Source organism: Ascaphus truei, chromosome 4 (genome assembly GCF_040206685.1).
Source record: "Ascaphus truei isolate aAscTru1 chromosome 4, aAscTru1.hap1, whole genome shotgun sequence".
Classification (NCBI taxonomy): Eukaryota; Metazoa; Chordata; class Amphibia; order Anura; family Ascaphidae; genus Ascaphus; species Ascaphus truei.
Genome location: NC_134486.1, coordinates 222,316,188 through 222,332,772, shown reverse-complemented (window position 1 = coordinate 222,332,772; position 16,585 = coordinate 222,316,188).

The window sequence follows — 16,585 nt, the reverse complement described above, 5'->3', positions numbered from 1 at the left end:
TTGTGAGGGATAAATTCCAATATCCCGGTCACCAGGTAAGCCTTCCACGACGACGGGAAGTAATTTTGCCCGAAGCAGCTCCTCCAATGGACTTAATATGAGACGTTGTGGTGTCGGCCCACCTCCAGTGCCAGTAGCATGCACGCGTTGGTGTTGTATTTTCTTTTTCAATTTGGACCTAATATCATCAAATCTCTTGTGACAATTCCACTTGTCCCTCACATGATTCCCACACGCATTGACACCAATGACTATTGTGTCCCACATTTCTTTTCTGCTTGCTGAACTTGTCCGCTCTTGAAAAACATATAAAATATATGAGGTAAATTAATAATAATAGAAGCACCAGTTTCCTACACTGCTAGCTGTTCCAAGAGATAGCAAACATGCTGTTTTATGTGTAATATGTGAAGCACATGAGCATTCACTACTAAACCTATACATGTAAGCAAGGTTGCATTCATATTGTATGCAGTTATGGCAAATTGACCGCCTGTGTTTAGTTGTCCTTGTAAGGCATGATAAAAAGCTCTGTTTCCAGACTAATTAACATAGAAAGATATTCTGAACCCATATTTGCATATGAACAAAACTCAAATGACCTAGGATCACATGTATTTGAATAATAAATGTAAAGGTACACTTACCTAGTAAATGTCCATATATACTGTCATAGTGCTCCAGAATGCCAGTGACAAGAGCTGTATTTTCCTGGTCATTGAAGCGAGGATTACGTGGCTTCTCCACACGTTTCTTCCGAGCAGGTTTAGGGTCAGAGCTTGGCTGGTGCTGACTGGACTCTCCTTGTTCCAATGGAAGAGCCTCCAAAAGCTGCCCACCAGCAAGCACGCCACCACCATCCACCCCATCAGCAACTGCGCCACCAGCAGCACTCACAGCACCAGCACTCCCACTCCTAGCACCAGCACTCCCACTCCTAGCACCAGCACTCCCACTCCTAGCACCAGCACTCCCACTCCTAGCACCAGCACTCCCACTCCCAGCACCACCACTCCTACTCCCAGCAACAGCACTCCCACTCCCAGCAACAGCACTCCCACTCCCAGCAACAGCACTCCCACTCCCAGCAACAGCACTCCCACTCCCAGCAACAGCACTCCCACTCCCAGCAACAGCACTCACACTCCCAGCAACAGCACTCCCACTCCCAGCAACACCACTCAGTGCACCAGCAACATCACTCCCCTGAACAGTACGTTCACTCCGACGCGTACTCCCACGAGTAGTACTCCCACTCCCACCAGCATCACTCTTCCCACGCTTTGCGGGCATACTTCCAGCACTCACAAAAAACAGACAATAAATGTACAGCCAATCACACGAAACACTTCCACATATAAAACAAGACAAAGTTGTAAACAAAACAACAATGGACAAAGCTCACCCAATACACAACAAGTCTCTCAGTCAATATGCAAATCTTCAATCAGCCAGCTCTGTGCGTCTCTCTCTCTCTCACTCCCAACAACACAGAGAATGATTAGCAGTACACGTTGCCTTTAAATATGGCGCGCAATCAAATACATGCTTGTTTCGCCTGATTCAGCAAGATTTGTGATTGGGCAACCTAACAGCACCCCGCCACGCACGCCGATACACCTGTGTGTGATCGGATAATCATCGTGAGAGTGGGCGGATTTGTTTTCGGGTTGATTTTGAATGTATTCGGCACTTACTGCATACGGAGAGGAAAAATCGCCAATAACATGACTAATCGGTAAGATTGCCGATTTCACATAATCGACGCTTACTGCATGAGGCCCTATGACCATTGGATGTAATTGTTTCCATATGAAACCTTTACTCGTACACATACAATCTAGGCAGCTATTTCATGTAATTGAATGTAATGTGCTCATTTGCATGTCATTGCCCAGAATCCCTGGCTGTAGCGGAAGCACTGTTTGCTAGGTGATAATGGGGAGAGACAGGGTTGCAGACCTGTCTGAGACATGCAAATGCACCACAAGTGGTATTTTTATTTAATGTCATTTAATAGAAATGTTAGTCAAACCATCAACCTTCCTCAACAATAAGTTTTGAGATCCATAAAAAATAATTTGTGGCAATATGAACAAAGCAGTAAGAAAACACAATAAAAACAGCAGTAATAGAAGGCACTTTAAAGCCAATTTAAGTGAATGGACAGCAAGGTGTCATATAGCTTAGCTCCACTTAGTAAATCTGGGTAAAATATTTAATGGCCTACTAACGATCAAATAGACTTTATAATGTCCCAACCTTTCACGGTGAAAAGTTAGGCTTAGCTTGAGAAGTAAGCTTACCCCAATATTTGAAATTAATAAACCACAGCTTTGGTCTGAGGTGTTATTCTGTGTGATGCATAAAGGTACTTGGAAAAAGGTTATTAACATTTCAAGTTATAAAACAAATTAAATATGGATTTAAAGGAAAATCTGCACTGTTGCAGATATTAGTCAATTAAGTTAATAGTAAAGCATGCATGACAAATTAACAATTGCATCAAAGTACAAAAATACTGTGATTTGTCTTTCCAGTCCCTTCCCATGCCTACAGCAATTACTGTAACACTTTACTCAAAGAGCAACATCAAGCTTAAATAAAAAGGAGGTAGAACACTTACAGTACATAGGCAATTAGGAAATTATTTTTACTTTGAATTTTCAGCTTTTCTATACTGACTAACGCTTCATTACTCATTACGATTCATCGCAAAAAATAGGTAAATATCCTTAGTAAGCACCTGCGATTAGCTTGCACACTCCTGATGAAAATTCATGTGTTTTCAATATATACTGTAGGGCTATTCTAGTAGCTCCAAATTTTGGCAAACCGTTTCAAAAGTGCAAAGCCAGCCAATCAGTTGAACTGCAATCCTACTTGGTTTCCATAACCAAATAGGACAAAAAGAAACCAGACAAACAAATATTTAAAAAAAAAACAATAGCAAATGCACTATAAAAGAAAACAAAGTGCACTAAAAATGGAGGGTTAATATAAAGAAATCCAGAGGGGGAGATACCAAGAAGAGCACCCCTCCTGGAACCATCCCAGTCGACACAGAATAGGCGCACTCTGCTCGGATACGGAGCTGATACGGAGCTGCACCAGCGCCCGGACCATGGCATTCATATTCATTGGGATCTCCAACTCCATACACTGTTTCCTGGGCTTACAAATGGCTAGCTTAGCCAATGCTAGGAGCAGGTTGGTGAGGAGATCTCTAGGCTTGTTATGCCGGGACACTGGGAGCCTGAAAATAGATGAGGGGAAAAGTGCATCCAAAATAGCAGGAAAAGGCCCCTCAATGTGGATAAGAGGGGAGCAGTCTGGCTCTACTAAAATAAATATGGTAAATGGACTCCCATTCACCACAAAATGGGCAAGTGGAGGGGGAGTCCCTGAAATTTGTCAGGTACCCTGCAGTCCTCACTGCACCATGGAGGAATCTACAACTCAGACACCTGGTGGGGCGCGGAACAAATTCTGAATAGAGTTCCCTCCACCGGGACCTTCCATCCTCGTTTGCTGGTAGTACCCTCCTCAGATGGTATCAGGGAGAAGACAAGGCAAGGAAGTGCATTACAGTAGCAGCTGGCTGTTGTTGACCATTTGCCTTGCGAGTTCTGCACGGTAACCTGAATACAAAAGGAGACTACGTTGAAGTGAAACATAGAAAAGCCCTGCTATGCACCAGGAGAGAATGGGGTGCAGGTATCCCGGTGACCATGTTTAAATTCTCCCGCGTCACAGCACACATGATTGGGGAATTTAAACAAACCAGAGTGATACCGACACCCCATAATGGGGCCTGTAACTTGGGAAGCAGGGGTCCCCGGACCTGAAATCAATGTGATTCAGCTCCGGAGACCCCCTGCTACAATGCTGTGTGATTAAAATAAAATATAAGCAGCTTCATTAGCTTAGCGGCTAACCACTAAAGCAATGAAAGGGTTAAGGAAGACTACCAGGTTTATTGGGGGCAGAGGGGTGAGTTAATGGGGTAATTGCCCCAGTGTGGGTGTTTAGGCCTACCAGGAAGGTTGTGGGAGGGGTTGACCCCTTCATTACTTTAGCGGTAGTGTCACGCTTGTACTCCTACACACAAGCACAAATAAAGGAAAGGGACCCGAAAGCGAGGTTGGGAATCCGCAGGAGAGAAGAATGGGAGTGAGTTGCTGCGCAGCTGGGGATTGGTGCACGTAGTCACATGACCGCGCCACGTGCAGGAGAATGCGCGACGCGTCCGGAGGTGCAGATCCAAGCTCAGAGACACGACTGGTCAAGCTGCATGTGTGCGCATGCTCTGACAGCAGAGCGGGAGTGCGCACGTTCTCAGGCACCAACGCGGGGGGTGTGGGTAAGCCACAAGTGAGGAGCAGGGGAGGATAGAGTCCAGAGCACAAGGTCACATCCACAAGGGAAAAGCTTCTTGGAGGACCTCCAGCCTCCTTAAAGGCATAGTGCCAGAAACAGCAGAGTGCAGCAAAACTAAATACAACGTAAGGGTTCTTAGTTTAATCCTTTGGCCAAAGGACTATAAGCCTGCTACAGCCACGGCCCCTTTTATTCTAACACTTCACCGATATTTTCCGGTGACTTTTTCCGAATGCCACGTGCTTTGCCGCGTTCGTGCCGAATTCATGTCGCAATCATGCCGGCGTCACCCGCGCTTGATCTGTTTAATGAGAATGTTTCGGATTTAATTGGTTGCAATTCTTCGTGTATCCACAGGTGGCAGATATTCATAAATTGTAATGCGCATGTGCTTCAGTAATGTGTCAACTTGCAGGTGTTTAAAAAATACCCTAGTGGTCCTTTGTGAATTGACCTTGGTACTGAAGAAGTTGTACAACATTGTATCTATTTACACTGGCGACACACTTTATTCGAGCTCGGCTAGTCCCACGAATTCGGGTATACCCGGGTGTATTGAGGTTTGTGACTGTTTTCTGCCCGAGTGCATTGAGGTATTTTCCAGGCAGGGATTGAAGCATTTTATTCCCGCTGGCTGCAATACTGCACAGTATATATATATATATATATATACTGCATTACAATTCATGAATTTATGCCATCTGGTAGACACGCGAAGCATTGCAGCCTATTAAATCCTAATCATTATCATTTAACAGATCAGCCGCCCGTCAGCCAGGCATGAACCCAGGCTGGGAAGGCAAACGCAACGGGGCTTGTCAGAGGTGAGGAGCGGCGCATTCCAGGTATCTGCCAGGTACATACTGGGTATTTGCTCGAATAAAGTGTGTCGGTGCAGTAGGCGTTTCATATTAAAAACTAAATGCAAAGTGTCTGGTGTTCTATTCCATTGTCCAGAGAGGTCCAGAGATGAGTACACCACTGCAGTCCATGTTCAAAAAGCCTAACATAACGTACGCTTATTTAATATGGTCAGCAATTAGTTCAGCAGATGATAAGATGGCCACAGTTGGTCAAATTTATCAATATTGTATCGAAAATTATGACTTTTACAAAGCTTTGCTTATGGTTATTTTGTTCTTTTAGTCACAATTCGCCAAAATGTAGTCGAGCAATATCATTGGCTGAGCCGCTTCTACAGTTAGGCACATGCGCATTGGAACCTTGTTGAAACGCATATGTGTCTCATCACATCTAGGCGCATGCGTTTACTGTATGTGAACAAGAGAAGGCCCCTGAGAAAATAATAGTTGGGACTGACCGAGGGGACTGCGGGGACTGACTGTGGGAACTTCTTTAGGGGACTGACTAGTTTGAACTAACCATTACAGTATTTACAGTATTTATTTTTCTTCCTCAGAAAATAAACTTTGTCATCAGGCTGAGAACGGCAAATGGAGGGATTTTGATGGATAATATTGCTTTTTGTAATGATGCTTGCACACTGCTGAATCTGAATCAGTGCCATTTTTATTAATCAGGATAGAATAACTGAGCTTTATTACATACTTGTGGTAGAAAGGGGGGGTGATAGACAGCACTCTGACACAATGACTCAGCAAGGTTGCAGGGTGCACGGAACAGGAAGGGACCCTAATTCCCTTCAGAAGTACTAACAAAACAAAAGATAGTACCAGCACTCTCTGTCTCACAGCTACAGATATAAGCAAATACCAGTGTAGGGAATATGAATAATTTAATGACACTAATAATAAACTGAAAATATAGCAACAATAGCCAATACGCCAATGCAAGAATAAATATCACCATAGAGAAAATCAAAAATTAAAGGGGGTAGAGGGGAAAGAAGGGGAAGGGGAAAAAACACAAAAGAAAAGCTTTTCTTTTTTGTTTTTTCCCCTTCTCCTTCTTTCCCCTCTACCCCCTTTAATTTTTGATTTTCTCTATGGTGATATTTATTCTTGCATTGGCGTATTGGCTATTGTTGCTATATTTTCAGTTTATTATTAGTGTCATTAAATTATTCATATTCCCTACACTGGTATTTGCTTATATCTGTAGCTGTGAGACAGAGAGTGCTGGTACTATCTTTTGGTTTGTTATTACATACTTGTTTACATACTGTACTATATAAATAAACCCCAAAAATAAAAAGTATTCATATATTCTGTATATGTATTACAGTACAGTATGTGTGTTCTACTGTAATAATAATACAAATACCGATAATGTGTTTTAATACTGTTTTGATGTACTGTAATGCGCAGTAAGTAAAAAAACATTAATGGTGTACTGTAATTAAAAACATACAGGTATATTTAAATAAAGCAGCAATTTATTTTATTGGTGGAGTACTGTAAGTAAAAAAACATTAATGGTGTACTGTAATTAAAAACATACAGGTATATTTAAAAAAAACATATTAGAATACAATTTAAAACAATGCACAAGTCAGAAATGAATCAACATTTTAACAGACAACCAATCACGAAGCAAATTCGATCCCCAGCAGATTGTCCTTCCTGGGCCGATGCCTCGTATGCCGCAAAATGCCATTAATGGAGTCTCGCACGATTTTCATTAAAGGATCGGTAATTGAAAAATATCGCCGCAATTCCTCCAAAATAATCTTTCTTAAATTTTCAGGAAGAGCCTTTTTCTCGATAATCCCTTCGTAGTTTACATTGTGGGCCCACCCTAAGTACAACGGGTATTGCACGTGTTGCTTGAAAATTAACAAGACATGCATCAGGGGTATATGAGCACTTGCAAACCTATACTTCTCCCTGAGTGGCTGAGGCAGCTCGCGCAGGATGATGTCGGGCACCGTCTCAATGCAAGCGTATGTGGGTTGGATTCTGAGAGCGGGTGTTCTTCTGGGAGCGGGTGTGCTTGTGGCGGCGGGCGAGGGTAGGTTGTCTGGGAGGATGCTTTCCTCCTGTCTTGGTCTCCTTGTCAGTGTTGCCTCCTGGCGTGGTCTTGACGGGGTTGTCATGTCATTCTCGTCAACGGCATACATGAACACATATTCTTCTGATGGAGGGGGTGCGCTTGGTGATGGAAGGCGGTCGAAGGTCCCATTCATCCCATCCATGCCACCCTCCTGCTCCGGCGTCGGAGATAGAGGGGCATGAACTCTGAGCAAATTATGTATCCCCGCTATGTCAGTCCCTATCTTCTCCATCCGTTGATCCATCTTCTCCATCCGTTGATCCATCTTCTCCATCCGTTTATCCATATTTAGCATGGTCTCTAAAAGAAGATCTATCTTTACCAGCATAGAGTTCCCAGGGATATCGACACTTAACCCATTCAGCATGCGTTCTAACGAGCTGGATCTTGTGCATGGGGTTCCCTGGAGATAAGCGGCAGCGCCGTCGAGGAGTGATGGAGGAGGAGGTGTACAGTGGATTTCTGGGAGAGAAGCGACAGAGACATTGAAGAGTGATGGAGAAGGTGCCCTGTAGATTTCCGGGAGAGAAGCGACAGAGTCGTCGAGGAGTGATGGAGAAGGTGTCCTCTGGGGTTCCGGGAGAGAAGCGGCAGCGGCGGCGAGGAGTGATGGAGAAGGTGTCCACTGGGTTTCTGGGAGAGATGCGGCAGCGGCGGCGAGGGCTGATGCAGAAGGTGACCATTTGTTTTGCTTTGAGTGTACATCACCGAATTTTTTCTTGACATAATTAGGCTTCTTTAAAGTCTTACCTGTAGTCTTTGGAGTCGTCAGAAGGTTTTCTTTATTAGCCTTTTGCTTTGGCCTTGGCTTGGAAACGGCTGCCGCCTTTCGCTTTTTCTGCATGACAGGCACGGCAGAGGCGAGTGGGTTCCTGCGTCCTTAGAATCGGGGTTGATCCATGGAAACAGATGGCACAATGCAGTATCTGGACAAGGGCAAGTTCAGATACAGATCATCGAGTGGGAGGCTATGCAATGTGTGTCACCTTTTATGCATGGCGATGAGGTGCAGGTGTTAAAAGTGGGCGTACTCTAATGTGAGTCATTAAAGTATAAATACTGTACACCATCCATTTTGTGGATTCACTGCACATTGAATACACATCGACTAAACATCGAATATACATTCTTGTGCTTGTATTTCTTTTGACACGCAGCGATGCCTGTTAAAAAGATTTCTAACGATCTCAGCATGAGAATAAAGGAGATGTACACGAGAGGACAACGAATTGCGGATATTCAATGCTGGCTAAGTACTTCTGGCAACCGTGAGCTATCATGCCCACGGTAAGACCAAAAAAGTAAAGAGGACACCAACGGTAACTACCGCGTAAGTACTGTACTGTATCTATCTATTATTATTGTTATCGTTGTATATTTATATATAACTCTATTCTATACAGTATCTATCTATACATGATTGTGAAGTTATACACACATGTGCATTAATCATCAACTAGGTCCCTTCCCAAAGAGGATTACATGCAGGCGCAGAGATGTGATGCTCGGCTCGGGGCGATTAAAAGCACAAAGCCAAGCTTTTGAAAATTAATGGGTTTTGAGAGGTGTCGATAACAAGTTGAAATCCTTGAGCCTTGTGTTTTTCTGCGGGCGGTTGGGAGAGAGGAAAAGCTTCATGAAGGATGAGCAGTACAGTACTGTAGTTCAAAGACATATTTTCAACAGTTCACCATAATGTTTTGATCCCCACACCCCCAAATCAATAACAATTACATAAAGCATGTGAATGACCAGTGTCACATTAAAAAGCTACAGTACCGATAGAATATCAGAATAACAAGAATTTTTATGCAGGCACACGCCTGGAAAAGAAACATAAAAAAAAAATATATTTTTTTTTCCAGACTTGAACTTCCACATGATTGTGAAGTTATATACGCATGCGCATTAATAATCAACTAGGTCCCTTCCCAAAGAGGATTACATGCAGGCGCTGAAATGTGACACCAGGCTCTGTACGTTATACACGCAGGAATGTGATGACAGGTTCGGGATGATTGAAGCCAGAAAGCCATCTGGCTGGGAGAGGTGTACTGAACTGTAGATAAGAAGTTGAAATAGTACTTTAGCCGTGTGTGTGCGGGGGCGAGAGGGAGAGTGCTGTATGCGCCGAAATGTGATACTGTAACACGCGTTTCAACAATGTTCAAATGAGACATACAGTACTGTACGGTACACGCATAATATAAAAAGAGTATGAAAACAAGTAAAAGTACTGATTACAAAATACTGTAATACAGTACATACAATACTGTATAGAAATGTGATAATTTTATATTCGAAGAAGACGCAACGCTATATTTTTGTAATACTGTATACTGTAAATCCTCCATTTTACAAATACTGCGCACGCACACACAGACATAATGCATTAGACATGCATTAGACTTATTAGACTTTTAAGACAACAGCTCGCGAACGCCCACCTGTTTTTTTAGACGGTATTGCAGTATAGCAGACAGCGCAAAAAATCCGAGCGCTAACATACCGGAAAGCGCTATGGAAAAAAAGAAAATATACCGCATCTGGCCGCAGTTAGCAGACCGCCGCAGATCCGGCCGCATTAGGATAAAGGCAGCCGCAGCTGTACCACGTCAAGGTAAACCCTACCCAGCAGGTCCTACACTACCCGTACGGTAAACTAACCTCAGTAGTAAATGAGTGACTGTCCCAGTCTTCTGGAATCCAAAGGAGAAGAGTACAGGTCCCAAGGAGGTCCAGGCAGGAACAGCATGCAATGGTAATACTTGCAGGAACCAGGGCAGGTAGCAAATGACTTGATAGCAATGTGAGTCAGAGTGAGGCTTCCTTCCTGTCAGGAGGAAGAGGGCAGGATTTGCCAGAAAGCAAGATGACGACGCCTGCTTCAGAATACATAAAGACACAGGATCTTGACTCGCAGCTAGAGGGCGGCGATCAGAAGTTAAACAGGTAAGACAGGAACACGCCGCAGGGGGCGTGTTCCGCACATCGTCACAGTACCCCCTCTTCAGGATTGAACTCTGAGCGATCCAACAGACTAGGGGTCAGAGATGCATAGGAAACTAGACTCGCAGCTAGAGGGCGGCGCATGCCATATAGAGTGAAATCAGATAATCTTGACTCGCAGCTAGAGGGTAGCGCCCGCCACACAGAGAGTCTTGAGAGAAACTTGACTCGCAGCTAGAGGGCGGCGCACGCCATACAGAGAGACATCAGAGAATCTAGGCACACAGGTAGAGAATACGCCACAAGGGGGCGTGAAACTTGACTCGCAGCTGGAGAGCGGCGCATGTGTCACGTGTGCGTGCCATATACTTATAAGACTTGTCTTGGCGCCACAATTTCCTTTTAAAATAAAATAATATATAGAAAAAAATACATAAAATAAAATGAAAAGATGTTACCCAACAGGATACTTCTCAAACCTTTCCAGGAAAATGTGCTAAGATTTTCCACGGATGCAGTCTTGGTTTGTTGTGGAAAGGGAGCGATCCAGTCAGGGATACATCATGTAAATAAAAACATATAAAACAATAATTGTGCAGTATTGTGATTATCTATTGGCTTGTTTATGAAACTTGGCTCTAATAGAGAACCTACTTACAGCAACAGTAAAAAAATGTTCGCTTTTGTCTGACTCAGTCAGATAATGTGGAATTGGTGATGTGTCTTTAAGGTTAGAATTAGCCTCATCCGGTCCTCGCACAAGCAGACTATTCCAGTTGATATAAATGCTTGACTCCCAGTATGGTATATGTGGACAAAAAGCAGAAACAGCCCAATAGTGTAGGTTGTAGAAAAACAGGGTTTATGAACAGTAAGGGTAAGGCATGTACTCACACTTTGTACAATAATTCAGTGCACATAAAGGTTTCTTTGGCGCGGGATAGGTTGAGCTTCAACAAGTATTTCTGTAATCTCAGACGATAATTATAAGAGTACATTCTGGGAATTGATATTTTATATCATTGTTACTCTTTAGGATATCCTGCTTAGCAATTTGCACCAGTTCTGGTAAGAAGTCTGTGTTTCCACTTGGTAGCTATCATACACCACTTTGGGAGTTCAACAAACCCTCTGCTTACTTTTAGTTACATCATTGCATTGCTACTTGATACTTTATAGAGTATGCTCTGGGACTAGAGATGTGATACTGTTGCATTTAGGAATTACATTGTATATCCTTTGTTTGTTCCATATTCATTATTGCTGCAGTTTCATGTAGGTCATTGCTTTGTATAGCATGCAGCTATCTGCTTGTATTATACCTTGATTGCCTTATTTTACTGCTGTTCATGCCCCTTAAACCAGCTGTGTCTTTTAGTTGGATCGGAGTGTTTCGCTATCTGCTCCCTTCCCCAGCACTAGCGTGGGGTCTGCCCTTGATGGAAGTTATTTTAGCTCTATTGTGGCCAGACTATCTATCTACATGAATAAAGCAGAACATAGCTGTGTTAGTCCAGTTGCGATAGTGCAGAATAAATGAGTTCTTCAGTATTAGCTGATACCTTTTTTATTGGACTAACAATTTATGTCATAGGACAAGCTTTCGAGAGTTCTCCTCTCTTCTTCAGGTCAAGCAATACTGATATACAAAGTATAACTGTTTTAGTCATTGAATCCTTTGTATATCAGTATTGCTTAACCTGAAGAAGAGAGGAGAACTCTCGAAAGATTGTCCTATGACATAAATTGTTAGTCCAATAAAAAAGGTATCACCTAATACTGAAGAACTTATCTATCTACACATACACATACAGTATATATACACATACAGTATATATACACACACACATATATATATGAAAATGTGAAAATCGTGAATAAAGAAACACATCTGAGGATTATTGCAGAATAACAAAATAGTTTATTTTGCATACATATGCACACATAGAAGGAAGTTTCAAAATAAAACTTCCCCCACTACATATTGGCCTACAAGCCATATTTATACCAAAATGCTAAGCGCACGCCCCCTATATGAGGTGGCGTGTGTGTCATTAAATAAGCGTATAAGATAAACAAAATATGAATATGTGAACATTGAGTTAATAACATAACTGTAAGATTCATACTGAAATTTATTATACAAGCCAGTGACCTTTTCTCTATATATGTGATTTCTGGGAAAGGGTGTACTGCACCGACACACTTTATTCGAGCAAATACCCAGTATGTACCTGGCAGATACCTGGAATGCGCCGCTCCTCACCTCTGACAAGCCCCGTTGCATTTGCCTTCCCAGCCTGGGTTCATGCCTGGCTGACGGGCGGCTGATCTGTTAAATGATAATGATTAGGATTTAATAGGCTGCAATGCTTCGCGTGTCTACCAGATGGCATAAATTCATGAATTGTAATGCAGTATATATATATATACTGTGCAGTATTGCAGCCAGCGGGAATAAAATGCTTCAATCCCTGCCTGGAAAATACCTCAATGCACTCGGGCAGAAAACAGTCACAAACCTCAATACACCCGGGTATACCCGAATTCGTGGGACTAGCCGAGCTCGAATAAAGTGTGTCGCCAGTGTATGTGACCATGAGAACCTCCCACTGAATGCGAAATGTGCCTGTTATCTATATTTTATTTTCATAACAGTGGCGCATTTCTCCCATCTCCAAGGTCTTGTGGTTAGCTGAAAGGCTTATTATCACTTAAAAATCATAGTCTCGTATGGCGCGGTGGCCAACATGTCTTTTGGAGTTGAATAACTGTGATCGGCATCTTCTTTCTTCAAGGGACTGCTGTTTCTGGCATCTGCAAAGAGTGGCATCAGATTGAAAGAGGGGGTAGCACATTTGTGGATCATACCTCTGCAACACGTGGCACACACATACATGACAACAAGTAACACCAACACACACAGCAAAGCATTCATAAGTTTTTGCTCCAAGTGATCCAAGCCATTCACCTAACCCCAAAGGGTACCACTTTGTCACTTCCCTTTCTAAGCCTCTTTTGAATCTCTTGTATTTCATCTAGTTCATTCTGCACATTGCCACTCTGATCTTGAATGGAAACACAACATTGTTCGTTAATTAGGACACATACCCCTCCTTTTGAAGCTAAAACATAGTCTAAGGCAATTCTATTTTGTAAGGCTATAAACCTAATCTGAACCTTTTCTTGGTTTAATGATGACATGAAAAACTGTAAAATTAAGGCCACATCCTTCTTGTAAATTGTTAGCTGGCTGAAAATACATGTTTACACAGGTTTCATTGGTTGGTGGAGGCACTTGACCCATAAATTGATTGTTGTGCCTAGTGTGTAATACACCCTTTAAAGAGGCTGGCTTAAAAAATGGGAAAATACAGAAATTATACACATAATACTAAAAACCTTATTTTATGCAAGAAACCTTTCTTTGAGTATGCAGTTGCTAGATAAAGGAAATGGCATCTATCTCTATGTCATATATTTTCAGAATCATCACAACATTCTATTACTGAGAAATGAAGGGGGTTGGTATCTGTGGAAGCGAATGCATGATCATCACCCCTGCACGCATTATATACATAATTCACTCAGAATATCAGAACAGACAAAATGTCTGCGATGGTCAAAATGGCTGACTTATGATCCTTTCTTTGTGGCTGACACACGCCCCTGGGTGACCCCCTCCTTTTGGTGGAGGTGCAACACACTTCTGGATCAAAGTTTTGCTGCACATGACACATACATAGAGAGTGTTGAGTACTGTCAAAACAATTACAAGAGCATTCACAAGCCACGCTTCCAGGAAACCAATCCCCCCATGAAGGCCCAATTGTTCATACATCCTAAAATTTCTAACTTAAACACACTCTAAAATAAAAATATTGAGTCTTTGAAAGAAGAAAAGTGAAAATAAATGTTCTGATTAAGACCGGTCCTCAGCCTGGTGTCTTATTTTCCTCGGGGGTTAACGGTCAGAGTTTTATGACTCGTCAAAACGTTAACTTGATGCGGCTGTGCTTTGGATGACTTTGGTCTTTGGTGAAGCTGGAATGAGTTTCACGTGAGTCACATGGATCCAAGAAGAAATCTCTGACACTTTAATTGCGGTATCAGTGGTGAGAAGTATTTGAAATGGTCTTTTCATCTGGGATGAAGAGCATGCTTGCGTAGGAAATATTTGACTATTAACCCCGTCTCGAGTAGGTGCACTTTCAACTTTGAGCTATGCCTAGAGAGACTCAAAAAATATATTAGTTGCATACAATACTTACTAATTGTTTTATTACCAGTAAAATGGTCCTCAATTCGTTCTTTTGGACTGCTGATAGTCATGAGTCATCCTATAAGTGTCTCATAGGGAGATAATTTATACCTAGGAATAAATTCTTGTATCAATGTGTTTACAAATGTCTTAGCATCCGCATATAGACAGAGGTATCCCCTATTAATGTTCCTCAAATTAAAACTATGTAGCCAATGTGAACCTGACTTTGCTACAAACTAAGTTCCTAAGACTTGATGCCCCAGCCATTGCCAAACTAATTGCTTCCATAATTAACTCTATCCTGTCTGCAGGCCATATCCCTAAAACCTGGAAAACTGCCAGAGTTGTCCCAATCTACAAAAGTGGGGACAAAAAACACTGTCTCAAACTACAGGCCAATCTCTCTTCTCCCAATACTATCTGCAGTCATGGAAAAAATATGTTCACTCCCCATTAAGCAATTATTTTACCACGACAAATTTCCCTAGCCAATTTGGCTTTCACCCAACACTCCACTGTAACTATTCTGCTAAAAATTTGAAATGCCTTGTTCACTTATGTAACTGCTTTTGAAACTATGTATCCCCTGTATTTAACTCTATGCACTCCCAATTCACCACTTCCTGGCAAACCATTCTAGATTACACAGCGATTTTGACAATAACTTCTGCTTATGGACACCTTTGGAAAAAATAAATGGTTAAAAGTTATAAAATACATCACATATTTAGTTAATAGACAAATGATTTTGTATAGGATTTCACACTAATTTCTTGTAGTATAATCTCTTTGCACAGTGCCAAGTACACGGTCAGCTTTATATTCTTAAAGACACTCCGCATTTGACTAAAAAAAATTATAATTTTCAAAGCTTGTTCCCGGGCAAAAAGCCAATTTGTTTCTAGGCGTTTCGACAAATAACCTTGAACAGATAAGATAACGGCACAAAGGCTTCTTCATAAATGAAATAATAATGATTGGATTGGAACTTTTGCTTAAAGTTAGATAAATGGAGCTCTATCCAGAGCCCTAAAAACTACATTTTTTATGGCCTCTCAAAAATTAAATAACGGGACTTTTATATAGATGAGTTTATATCACTTCTAGACACACAAATAGATCCCACACGCTCATGCTATGTCCCTCCACTCAGTTCTTTTTAATGCCTTTGGTTGGAAATCTCATACTGTCACAGACTTCCTTCACTACAAATTTATGCTATCCTGTTTCAATTCCGCCCTCTCTCAAGCTAAACAAACCTACTTCTCTCATTAATCAACACGTACAAGTCTGACACACACTGACTCTTCCTTCATCTCATCTCAGGACTTTGCTGACTATATTAAGGAAAAAGTGGAATCCATACATCAGAACATTCCCTCTGTTTCCTCCTTTCCTACACCGCTTCCTAACTCTCTCCCTGCGTTCCTTAACTCTTTTTCCACTGTCTCAGAAGAGAATGTCACCATCACTGTTGATCTCCTCTTCCCCTCTACTCTGATACCTTTCCATTCTCCTTCAAACATGCAACAGTTATACCATTACTCAAAAACAGCAATCTTGACCCAACCTGTATTTCTAACTACTGGACTGTCTTGTATTCTCTTGCTTGCTCCATTTTCTCAACACCCATTCTCTCCTTAACCCTCTACAATCTGACTTCTGCACTGCTCCCTCCACAGAGACAATTCTCACTAAAATAACTGATGACCTATATGCTGCCAAAGACAGAGGTCATAACACTCTGCTCATATTACTCAACCTCTCTGCAGTATTTGCCACCATGGACCACATTCTTCTCTTTTCTCTGTACACACTCTCTCTAGGTGACCTAATAACATTTCTTGGGTTTAAATATCACCTCTATGCTGACGACACACACATTTACTTTTCAACCCCTGACCTTACACCTGCTGTACAAACCAAAGTTTCTGAATGTCTTTCTGTTATTTCATCCTGGATGGCCCTCCTTCGTCTTAAATTTAACATGGCAAAAACAGAGTTCTTCATACTTCCTCC